The sequence below is a fragment of the Ranitomeya imitator genome, chromosome 3 (genome assembly GCF_032444005.1).
Source record: "Ranitomeya imitator isolate aRanImi1 chromosome 3, aRanImi1.pri, whole genome shotgun sequence".
NCBI lineage: Eukaryota > Metazoa > Chordata > Amphibia > Anura > Dendrobatidae > Ranitomeya > Ranitomeya imitator.
Window position 1 is genome coordinate 759,392,891 of NC_091284.1, and position 13,886 is coordinate 759,406,776.

Sequence of the window (13,886 nt, forward strand, 5' to 3'; positions counted from 1 at the left end):
TACATAAAGTAAAAACAAAAAGGTTTTAACCCCTTAACCCCCAAAGTTGGTTTGTACGTTAATGACCGGACCAATTTTTACAATTCTGACCACTGTCCCTATATGAGGTTATAACTCTGGAACGCATCAATGGATCCTGATGTTTCTGACAATGTTTTCTTGTGACATATTGGACTTCACGACAGTGGTAAAATTTATTTGATATTACTTGTGTTTATTTGTGAAAAAAATGGAAATTTGGCAAAAATTTTGAAAATTTCTCAATTTTCCAAATTTGAATATTTATGCCCTTAAATCACAGATATATGTCACAGAAAATACTTAATAAGTAATATTTCCCACATGTCTACTTTACATCAGCACAATTTTGGAACCAACTTTTTTTTTGTTAGGGAGTTATAAGGGATAAAAGTTGACCAGCAATTTCTCATTTTTACAACACCATTTTTTTAGGGACCACATCACATTTGAAGTCACTTCGAGGGGTCTGTATGAGAGAAAATAACCAAGTGTGACACCATTCTAAAAACTGCACCCCTCAAGGGTCTCAAAACCACATTCAAGAAGTTTATTAACCCTTCAAGTCTTTCACAGGAATTTTTGGAATGTTTAAAAAAAAATGAACGTTTAACTTTTTTTCACAAAAAAATTATATCAGCTCCAATTTGCTTTATTTTACCAAGGGTAACAAGAGAAATTGGACCCCAAAAGTTGTTGTACAATTTGTCCTGAGTACACCGATACCCCATATGTGGGGGCAAACCACTGTTTGGGCGCATGGCAGAGCTCGGAAGGGAAGGAGCGCCGTTTGACTTTTCAATGCAAAATTGACTGGTATTGAGATAGGATGCCATGTCGCGTTTGGAGAGCCCCTGATGTGCCTAAACATTGAAACCCCCCACAAGTGACACCTTTTTGGAAAGTAGACCCCCCTAAGGAACTAATCTAGATGTGTGGTGAGCACTGTGACCCACCAAGTGCTTCACAGAAGTTTATAATGGAGAGCCGTAAAAAAAATCATATTTTTTCACAAAAATGATTTTTTTCGCCCCCAATTTTTTTTATTTCCCCAGGGTACCAGAAGAAATTGGACCCCAAAAGTTGTTGAGCAATTTGTCCTGAGTAGCCAATACCCCATATGTGGGGGTAAACCACTGTTTGGGCATCATTTGACTTTTCAATGCAAAATTGAATTGAATTGAGATGTGACGCCATGTCGCGAGAGCCCCTGATGTGCCTAAACATTGAAACCTCCCACAAGTGACACCATTTTGGAAAGTAGACCCCCAAAGGAACTTATCTAGATGTGTTGTGAGAACTGTGAACCCCCAAGTGTTTCACTACAGTTGATAACGCAGAGCCGTGAAAATAAAAAATCCTTTCTTTCACAAAAATTATATTTTTGCCCCCAGTTTTGTATTTTCCCAAGGGTAAGAGAAGAAATTGGACCCCAAAAGTTGTTGTCCAATTTGTCCTTTGTATGCTGATACCCCATATGTTGGGGGGAACCACTATTTGGGCGAATGGCAGAGCTTGGAAGGGAAGGAGCGCCGTTTGGAATGCAGATTTAGATGGATTGGTCTGCAGGCGTCACGTTGCATTTGCAGAGCTCTGATGTACCTAAACAGTAGAAACCCCCCACAATTGACCCCATATTGGAAACTAGACTCCCCAAGGAACATATCTAGATGTGTTGTGAGAACTTTGAATCCCCAAGTGTTTCACTACAGTTTATAACGCAGAGCCATGAAAATCAAAAATCTTTTTTTCCCACAAAAATAATTTTTTAGGCCCCGCTTTGGATTTTCCCAAGGGTAACAGGAGAAATTGGACCACAAGAGTCGTTGTCCAATTTGTCCTGAGTACGCTGATACCCCATATGTTGGGGTAAACCCCTGTTTGGGCGCATGCGAGAGCTCGGAAGGGAAGGAGAACTGTTTTATTATTTCAACGCAGAATTGGCTGGAATTGAGATCGGACGCCATGCAGTGTTTGGAGAGCCCCTGATGTGCCTAAACAGTGGAAACCCCAGAATTCTAACTGAAACCCTAACTCAACCACACCCCTAACCCTAATCCCAACCCTAACCATAACCCTAACCACACCCCTAACCCGAACATGCCTCTAGCCCTAATCCCAAGTACGCCCCTAACCCCAACACACCCCTAACCCCAACACATCCATAGCCCTAATCCCAACCCTAACCTGTTATGACCTGGTGGTCAGGACAATAATGGACCTGGTGGTTAAGAGCACACGAAATAACCTGATAGTTACTGATAATTTCACTTCCCTTGCTTCTTGCTTGCATACCTGAGTGGCCATCTACCCCACCCCCTCTTTATGACCTGGCTTAACTGTGAACATGTGCTCTAGACACACACGCCCACATCCTCCCTCTCAGCTGTGAGCCCTTAGGTGCCCATAAATTCATAGCCATGAGTCTGACCAGACGTGTCTGACCATCTTAGAAATTGCATTTTTAAATTGCAGTTTTTTAATTGCTATGAATTAGACTAGAATTGGACTGGAATTGACTGGAAGGTAAAGGAATAGATAACCACTATAATGTTTCGGTTTCTTTTCACATTCACCCCCATACTACTCTATTTCTTCCTATCTCCTGCAGTCCCTCCACCCAGTAAAGAACTAGTCATTTCTCCCTCCATCCTCCCCAGTCATCTCACCTCCTCCACAGAACTATTCCTCCACATACAATCCTTTCTCGCCAGGCACACACGGCCACATCATGACCTATCCAGCTCACACCTTCTAACGCTCTGTCTGCTGCTCCTCATTGCTGGTGACATATCCCCAAATCCTGGCCCTCCTCATCACATCCCCACACTCATTTCTAATCCCCTGCCACGATCCTCTACACGTCCTCGCAACCACAGTAACCTCATACCCATTCATCCTGCCCCCACTCCCCCAATTTCCCTATCTGGAGCACTATGGAACGCACGCTCTGTCTGCAATAAACTTCCATTTATCCATGACCTCTTTATCAATAACAAACTCTCCTTCCTCGGCATCACTGAAACCTGGCTCACCCCTTCTGACACAGCCTCCCCTGTGGCACTCTCTTACGGTGGCTTCCACCTTTCTCACACACCCCGCCCCAGCAGCAAGCATGGCGGAGGAGTTGGTTTTCTCCTGTCAGATAACTGCTCCTTCACCCCAATCCCACTGCCACCCTCTGTTATCCTCCCTTCCTTTGAGGTGCACTCTGTGCGCATCTACTCCCCCTCCAACCTCCAACTGGCTGTCATCTACCGTCCCCCAGGGCCAGCCACCACCTTCTTCGACCACTTCACCACCTGGCTACTCCACTTCCTCACCGCTGACATCCCCACTATCATCATGGGCGACTTCAACATCCCCATTGACACTTCCCTCTCAGCTGCCACTAAACTTCTATCTCTCACTTCCTCCTTTGGCCTCACTCAATGGTCTTCTACAGCCACCCACAAAGATGGTCACACACTGGACCTCATTCTCACCCGCCTCTGCTCCCTATCTAACCTCTCAAACTCACCTCTTCCTCTTTCTGACCACAACCTACTTACATTCTCTTCCCTTTCCACTCCTTGTCTACAACCCCCACCCCACAAACTCTCACACCCTCGCAGAAATCTTAAACACCTTGATCTTCACTCACTCTCTGAATCCCTCCTCCCTCTCACAGACATAAGCTCCCTACACAATGCGGATGATGCTGCCGCTCTATATAACACCACAATAGCTGCAGCTTTGGAATCTCTTGCCCCTCTCACACATACCAAAGCTCGCAAAATCAACAGACAACCCTGGCACACCAGCATGACAAAAGAACTGAGGCGAGCTTCCAGAGCTGCTGAGCGCAGATGGAAAAGATCCCACTCCATCGAGCACTTCATCGCATTCAAACAGTCCCTCACTGCTTTCAAAACCATGCTCGCCACAGCAAAACAAACCTACTTCTCATCTCTCATATCCTCCCTGTCTCACAACCCCAAACAGTTATTCAACACCTTCAACTCTCTCCTCCGTCCCCCAGCACCTCCTCCCTCCCCACTCATCTCAGCTGAAGACTTCGCCTCATTTTTCAAGCAGAAAATTGAGAACATCAGAGACAATTTTAGTAAACAACCCCCAGAACCCTTCCTCCCAACTACCCAGCCCTCCACCTCCAAAACCAACTTCTCCACCATTACAGAAGACGGACTCTCCACTCTACTCTCAAGATCGCATCTCACCACCTGTGCACTTGACCCGCTCCCATCCCACTTCATCCCAAACCTCACCACAGTCTTCATCCCAACCCTAACCCATCTCTTTAACCTATCACTAACAACTGGCATTTTCCCCTCAAGCTTTAAACATGCCACAATCACACCTATCCTCAAAAAGCCCTCTCTTGACCCATCCTCTGTATCTAGCTATCGCCCTATATCACTTCTCCCCTTTGCCTCAAAACTACTGGAACAACATGTCCATATTGAACTGTCCTCCCATCTATCTTCCTGCTCCTTCTTCGACCGCTTTCAATCAGGCTTCCGGTCACACCACTCCACTGAAACTGCCCTGACTAAGGTCACCAATGACCTATTAACCGCCAAGAGCAAGCGACACTACTCTGTCCTCCTCCTCCTGGACCTGTCCTCTGCCTTTGACACAGTGGACCATTCCCTGCTGCTGCAGACCCTCTCATCCCTTGGCATCACAGAATTGGCCCTATCCTGGATCTCATCATACCTAACTGACCGTACATTCAGCGTCTCCCACTCACACACCACCTCCTCACCTCGCCCCCTATCTGTCGGAGTCCCGCAAGGTTCAGTTCTAGGACCCCTGCTCTTCTCCATCTACACCTTTGGCCTGGGACAGCTCATAGAATCTCACGGCTTTCAGTATCATCTCTATGCTGACGACACACAGATCTACATCTCTGGACCAGATATCACCTCCCTACTAACCAGAATCCCTCAATGTCTGTCTGCTATTTCATCCTTCTTCTCCACTAGATTTCTAAAACTTAACATGGACAAAACAGAATTCATCATCTTTCCCCCATCTCACGCGATCTCCCCAACGAACCTATCCATTACAGTAAACGGCTGCCCACTCTCCCCAGTCCCACAAGCCCGCTGTCTTGGGGTAATCCTTGACACTGATCTCTCCTTTAAACCACATATCCAAACCCTTTCCACTTCCTGCCGCCTCCAACTCAAAAATATTTCACGGATCCGCACATTCCTAAACCAAGAATCTGCAAAAACCCTAGTCCATGCCCTCATCATCTCCCGCCTTGACTACTGTAACCTCCTGCTCTGTGGCCTCCCCTCTAACACTCTTGCACCCCTCCAATCTATTCTAAACTCTGCTGCCCGACTAATCCACCTGTCCCCCCGCTATTCCCCGGCCTCTCCCCTCTGTCAATCCCTGCACTGGCTCCCCATCACCCAGAGACTCCAGTACAAAAGCCTAACCATGACATATAAAGCCATCCACAACCTGTCTCCTCCATACATCTGTGACCTCGTCTCCCGGTACTTTCCTGCACGCAACCTCCGATCCTCACAAGATCTCCTTCTCTACTCCCCTATTATCTCCTCTTCCCACAATCGCATACAAGATTTCTCTCGTGCATCCCCCCTACTCTGGAATGCTCTACCACAACATATCAGACTCTCGCCTACCATCGAAACCTTCAAAAAGAACCTGAAGACCCACCTCTTCCGACAAGCCTACAACCTGCAGTAACCACCGATTGACCAAACCGCTGCACGGCCAGCTCTACCCTCACCTACTGTATCCTCACCCATCCCTTGTAGATTGTGAGCCCTCGCGGGCAGGGTCCTCTCTCCTCCTGTACCAGTTGTGACTTGTATTTTTCAAGATTATTGTACTTGTTTTATTATGTATACCCCTCCTCACATGTAAAGCGCCATGGAATAAATGGCGCTATAATAATAAATAATAATAATAATAATAATAATAATAATAATAAGGACGAGCTCTGGGACGTGGGAACTCTGCTGACCGCAATCCCTAATCCTATCAAACACACTAGAAATAGCCGTGGATTGCGCCAAACGCTCCCTATGCAACTCGGCACAGCCTAAGAAACTAGCTAGCCCTAAAGATAGAAAAATAAAGCCTACCTTGCCTCAGAGAAATTCCCCAAAGGAAAAGGCAGCCCCCCACATATAATGACTGTGAGTAAGATGAAAATACAAACACAGAGATGAAATAGATTTAGCAAAGTGAGGCCCGACTTACTGAACAGACCGAGGATAGGAAAGGTTACTTTGCAGTCAGCACAAAAACCTACAAAAAGACCACGCAGAGGGCGCAAAAAGACCCTCCGCACCGACTCACGGTGCGGAGGCGCTCCCTCTGCGTCCCAGAGCTTCCAGCAAGCAAGACAACAATAAAAATTGCAAGCTGGACAGAAAAATAGCAAACCAAAGAAATACAAGCTGGAACTTAGCTTCTGCTGGGAAGACAGGACACAAGAACGATCCAGGAGTGAACTAAACCAATACTGGAACATTGACAGGTGGCCTGGAGCAAAGATCTAAGTGGAGTTAAATAGAGCAGCCAGCTAACGAATTAACCTCGTCACCTGAGGAAGGAAACTCAGAAACACCCACCAGAGGAAGTCCATGGACAGAACCAGCTGAAGTACCATTCATGACCACAGGAGGGAGCCCGACAACAGAATTCACAACAGTACCCTCCCCCCCTTGAGGAGGGGTCACCGAACCCTCACCAGAGCCTCCAGGCCGACCAGGATGAGCCAAATGAAAGGCACGAACCAGATCGGCAGCATGAACATCAGAGGCAAAAACCCAGGAATTATCTTCCTGACCATAACCCTTCCTCTTGACCAGGTACTGGAGTTTCCGTCTCGAAACACGAGAATCCAAAATCTTCTCCACCACATACTCCAACTCCCCCTCAACCAACACCGGGGCAGGAGGATCAACAGATGGAACCACAGGCGCCACGTATCTCCGCAATAACGACCTATGGAACACATTATGGATGGCAAAAGAAGCAGGAAGGGCCAAACGAAATGACACAGGATTGATAACCTCAGAAATCTTATACGGACCAATGAAACGAGGCTTAAACTTAGGAGAGGAAACCTTCATAGGAACATAACGAGACGACAACCAAACCAAATCCCCAACACGAAGTCGGGGACCCACACAGCGCCGGCGGTTAGCGAAACGTTGAGCCTTCTCCTGGGACAATGTCAAATTGTCCACCACATGAGTCCAAATCTGCTGCAACCTATCCACCACAGTATCTACACCAGGACAGTCCGAAGACTCAACCTGCCCTGAAGAGAAACGAGGATGGAAACCAGAATTGCAGAAAAACGGCGAAACCAAAGTAGCCGAGCTGGCCCGATTATTAAGGGTGAACTCAGCCAACGGCAAAAAGGACACCCAATCATCCTGATCAGCAGAAACAAAGCATCTCAGATATGTTTCCAAAGTTTGATTAGTTCGTTCGGTTTGGCCATTTGTCTGAGGATGGAAAGCCGAGGAAAAAGACAAATCAATGCCCATCCTACCACAAAAGGATCGCCAAAACCTCGAAACAAACTGGGAACCTCTGTCAGAAACGATGTTCTCCGGGATACCATGTAAACGAACCACATGCTGGAAAAATAATGGCACCAAATCAGAGGAGGAAGGCAATTTAGACAAGGGTACCAAATGGACCATCTTAGAAAAGCGATCACAAACCACCCAAATGACCGACATCTTTTGAGAGACGGGGAGATCCGAAATAAAATCCATAGAAATATGCGTCCAGGGCCTCTTCGGGACTGGCAAGGGCAAAAGCAACCCACTGGCACGAGAACAGCAGGGCTTAGCCCGAGCACAAGTCCCACAGGACTGCACAAAAGAATGCACATCCCGTGACAAAGACGGCCACCAGAAGGATCTAGCCACCAAATCTCTGGTACCAAAGATTCCAGGATGCCCAGCCAACACTGAACAATGAACCTCAGAGATAACTCTACTAGTCCATCTATCAGGGACAAACAGTCTCTCCGCTGGACAACGGTCAGGTCTATCAGCCTGAAATTTTTGCAGCACCCGCCGCAAATCAGGGGAGATGGCAGACAAAATTACCCCCTCTTTGAGAATACCCGCCGGCTCAGGAACACCCGGAGAGTCAGGCACAAAACTCCTTGACAGGGCATCAGCCTTCACATTCTTAGAGCCCGGAAGGTACGAAACCACAAAATCAAAACGGGAGAAAAATAACGACCATCGAGCCTGTCTTGAATTCAACCGTTTGGCAGACTCAAGATAAGTCAAATTCTTGTGATCTGTCAAGACCACCACGCGATGCTTGGCTCCTTCCAGCCAATGACGCCATTCCTCGAATGCCCACTTCATGGCCAACAACTCACGATTACCAACATCATAGTTATGCTCAGCAGGCGAAAACTTTCTAGAAAAGTAAGCACATGGCTTTATCACCGAGCCATCAGAACTTCTTTGCGACAAAACAGCCCCTGCTCCAATCTCAGAAGCATCAACCTCAACCTGAAACGGGAGCGAAACATCTGGCTGGCACAACACAGGGGCAGAAGAAAAACGACGCTTCAACTCCTGAAAAGCCTCTACAGCTGCAGAAGACCAATTGACCACATCAGCACCCTTCTTGGTCAAATCAGTCAACGGTTTAGCAACAGTAGAAAAATTAGCGATGAACCGCCGATAAAAATTAGCAAAGCCCAGGAACTTCTGCAGGCTCTTCACAGATGTCGGCTGAGTCCAATCGTAAATGGCCTGGACCTTAACAGGGTCCATCTCGATAGTAGAAGGGGAAAAAATAAACCCCAAAAATGAAACCTTCTGAACTCCAAAGAGACACTTTGACCCCTTCACAAACAAGGAATTCGCACGAAGGACCTGGAACACCATTCTGACCTGCTTCACATGAGACTCCCAATCATCCGAAAAGACCAAAATATCATCCAAATACACAATCAGGAATTTATCCAGGTACTCTCAGAAGATGTCATGCATAATGGACTGAAATACTGATGGAGCATTGGAAAGCCCGAATGGCATAACCAGGTACTCAAAATGGCCCTCGGGCGTATTAAATGCTGTTTTCCATTCATCGCCTTGTTTAATACGCACAAGATTATACGCCCCTCGAAGATCTATCTTGGTGAACCAACTAGCCCCTTTAATATGAGCAAACAAATCAGATAGCAACGGCAAAGGATACTGAAATTTGACTGTAATTTTATTAAGAAGGCGGTAATCAATACAAGGTCTCAAAGAACCATCCTTCTTGGCCACAAAAAAGAACCCTGCTCCCAACGGTGATGACGACGGGCGAATATGGCCTTTCTCCAAGGATTCCTTTATATAACTCCGCATAGCAGCGTGTTCTGGCACAGATAAATTGAACAAATCGGCCCTTAGGAAACTTACTACCAGGAATCAAATCAATTGCACAATCGCAATCCCTATGAGGAGGTAGGGCACTGGCTTTGGGCTCATCAAATACATCCCGATAATCCGACAAAATCTCTGGAACTTCAGAAGGGGTGGATGACGAAATAGACAAAAATGGAACATCACCATGTACCCCCTGGCAACCCCAGCTGGACACAGACATAGATTTCCAGTCCAATACTGGATTATGAACCTGTAGCCAAGGCAACCCCAAAACGACCACATCATGCAGATTATGCAACACCTGAAAGCGGATATCCTCCTGATGTGCAGGAGCCATGCACATGGTCAATTGGGTCCAGTACTGAGGCTTATTCTTGGCCAAAGGCGTAGCATCAATTCCTCTCAATGGAATAGGATACTGCAAGGGCTCCAAGAAAAAACCACAGTGCCTAGCATACTCCAAGGCCATCAAATTCAGGGCAGCGCCTGAATCCACAAATGCCATAACAGAATAGGATGACAAAGAGCAAATCAGAGTAACAGACAATAGAAATTTAGACTGTACCGTACCAATGGTGGCAGACCTAGCGAACCGCTTAGTGCGCTTAGGACAAACGGAGATAGCATGAGTGGAATCACCACAGTAGAAACATAGCCCATTCCGACGTCTGTGTTTTTGCCGTTCAGCTCTGGTCAAAGTCCTATCACATTGCATAGGCTCAGGCCCATGCTCAGATAGTACCGCCAAATGGTGCACAGCTTTACGCTCATGCAAGCGTCGATCGATCTGAATGGCCAAGGACATAGACTCATTCAGACCAGCAGGCATGGGAAACCCCACCATGACATCCTTAAGGGCTTCAGAGAGACCCTTTCTGAAGATTGCTGCCAGGGCACATTCATTCCACTGAGTGAGCACAGACCACTTTCTAAACTTCTGACAATATATCTCCGCTTCATCCTGACCCTGACACAGAGCTAGCAAGATTTTCTCTGCCTGATCCACTGAATTAGGTTCGTCATAAAGCAATCCAAGCGCCAGGAAAAACGCATCAACATCACGCAATGCCGGATCTCCTGGCGCAAGGGAAAATGCCCAGTCTTGAGGGTCACCACGTAACAAAGAAATAATGATCTTTACTTGTTGAACAGGGTCACCTGAGGAGCGAGGTTTCAAGGCAAGAAACAATTTACAATTATTTTTGAAATTCAAGAACTTAGATCTATCACCAAAAAACAAATCAGGAATTGGAATCCTAGGCTCTGACATCGGATTCTGAACCACAAAATCTTGAACGTTTTGTACCCTTGTAGTGAGATTATCCATCCAAGAGGACAGACCTTGAATGTCCATGTTTACACCAGTGTCCTGAACCACCCAGAGGTAAAGGGGAAAAAAGAGACAAAACACACTGCAAAGAAAAAATAATGGTCTCAGAACTTCTCTTATCCCTCTATTGAGATGCATTAGTACTTTGGGCCACCTATACTGTTATGACCTGGTGGTCAGGACAATAATGGACCTGGTGGTTAAGAGCACACGAAATGACCTGATAGTTACTGATAATAAGGACGAGCTCTGGGACGTGGGAAGTCTGCTGACCGCAATCCCTAATCCTATCAAACACACTAGAAATAGCCGTGGATTGCGCCTAACGCTCCCTATGCAACTCGGCACAGCCTAAGAAACTAGCTAGCCCTAAAGATAGAAAAATAAAGCCTACCTTGCCTCAGAGAAATTCCCCAAAGGAAAAGGCAGCCCCCCACATATAATGACTGTGAGTAAGATGAAAATACAAACACAGAGATGAAATAGATTTAGCAAAGTGAGGCCCGACTTACTGAACAGACCGAGGATAGGAAAGGTTACTTTGCGGTCAGCACAAAAACCTACAAAAAGACCACGCAGAGGGCGCAAAAAGACCCTCCGCACCGACTCACGGTGCGGAGGCGCTCCCTCTGCGTCCCAGAGCTTCCAGCAAGCAAGACAACAATAAAAATTGCAAGCTGGACAGAAAAATAGCAAACCAAAGAAATACAAGCTGGAACTTAGCTTCTGCTGGGAAGACAGGACACAAGAACGATCCAGGAGTGAACTAAACCAATACTGGAACATTGACAGGTGGCCTGGAGCAAAGATCTAAGTGGAGTTAAATAGAGCAGCCAGCTAACGAATTAACCTCGTCACCTGAGGAAGGAAACTCAGAAACACCCACCAGAGGAAGTCCATGGACAGAACCAGCCGAAGTACCATTCATGACTACAGGAGGGAGCCCGACAACAGAATTCACAACACTAACCACACCCCTAACTCCAACACACCCCTAACCCTAATCCCAACCATAACGCTAACCACACCCCTAACTCTAATCCCAATCCTAATTTCAACCATAAATATAATCCAAACCCTAACTTTAGCCCCAACCCTAACCCTAATGCTAATCCTAACTGTAGCCCCAACCCTAACCCTAACTTTAGCCCCAACTCTAACCCTAAATTTAACCCCAATCCTAACCCTAACTTTAGCCTCAAACCTAACCCTAACTGTAGCCCCAATCCTAACCCTAACTGTAGCACCAACCCTAACCCTAACTTTAGCCCCAACCGTAACACTAACCATAACTTTAGCCCCAACCCTAACCCTTATGGCAAAATGGAAATAAATACATTTTTAAAAATGTTATTATTTTTCCCTAACTTAGGGGGTGATGAAGGGTGGTTTGATTTACTTTCCTAGCGGGTTTTTTAGCAGATTTTTATGATTAGCAGCCGTCACAAACTAAAAGATGCTTTTTATTGCAAAAAATTGTTTTTGCGTCTCCACATTTTGAGAGCTATAATTTTTTCATCTTTTGGTCCACAAAGTCGGACATGTGACATTGTTTGATCGCTTTTTATTCCGATTTTTGTGAGGCAGAATGACCAAAGAACATCTATTCTTGAATTTCTTTGGGGGGGAGGGGGCGTTTATACCGTTCCACATTTGGTAAAATGGATAAGGCAGTTTTATTCCTCGGGTCAGTACGATTATAGCGATACCTCATTTATATCAATGTTTTGGCGCTTTTATACGATAAAAACTATTTTATAGAAAAAATAATTATTTTTGCATCGCTTTATTCTGAGGACTATAACTTTTTTTTTTTTTTGCTGATGATGCTGTATTGTGGCTCATTTTTTGCGGGACAAGATGACGTTTTCAGCACTACCATGGTTATTTATATCCGTCTTTTTGATCACATGCTATTCCACTTTTTGTTCGGCAGTATGATAATAAAGCGTTGTTTTTGCCTCACCTTTTTAATTTTTTACGGCATTCACTGAAGGGGTTAACTAGTGGGACAGTTTTGTAAGGCGGGTCGTTATGGTCGATACTAAATATGTGTATTTTTATTGTTTTTTATTTAGATAAAGAATATTTATTGGAACAATATTTTTTTTTTTTACACGTAATTTTTTTTTTTTTACACATGTAATTTTTTTTTTTTTTACATTGCACTAGGGGGGACATCACTGTATAGTGTCAGATCGCTGTTCTGACACTTTGCAGTGCACTGTGTCAGATCAGCGATCTGACAGGCACTGCAGGGAGGCTTTCCGGCACCTGTTCTGAGCAGGCTCTTGAAAGCCACCTCCCTGCAGGACCCAAAAGGCCCCCTGCGGCCATTTTTGATCTGGGGCCTGCAGGGAGGAGGAGGTAGGAGACCCTTGGAGCAACGCGATCACATCGCATTGCTCCGAGGGTCTCAGGGAAGCACACAGGGAGCCCCCTCCCTGTGCGATGCTTCCCTGTGCTGCCGGGATTCTGCGATCATCTTTGATCGCAGTGTGCCAGGGGTTAATGTGCCGGGAGCGGTCCGTGACCGCTCCTAGCACAGAGTGCCCGATGTCAGCTGTCATAATAATACAGCTAATAATAATAATAATATTATAAATAGTAATAATAATCCCCCCTGAGAGCACGGCCGATCGACTATGAAGTACTATCCCATCACTGAGAATTAAGTCCCAGATCACCTCGATGGGATAGTACATCATATGGGATTAAGGGGTTAAAAATAATTTTAAAAAAATTAAAAGTTCAAATCACCCCCTTTTGCCCCACTCAAAATAAAACAATAAAAAATAAATCAAACATACACATATTTGGCATCATCACGTTCAGAATCTCCCAATCTATCAATATAAAAAAAATAACTCAATTGGTAAACAGTGTAACGAGAAAAAAATTAAAAATGCCAGAATTAGTTTTTTTTGGTCTCCGTTACATTGCAATAAAATGCATTAACGGGCAATCAAAAGATCTTATCTACACCAAATGGCATAAATAAAATGTCATCTCATCTTGCAAAAAATAAGCCGTCAATCAGCCCAAATTATGTAAAATGGAAATGCTACAGATCTCGGAAAATGATGCTATTATTTTTTTTATCAAAGTTTGGATTTTTGTTTTCACCA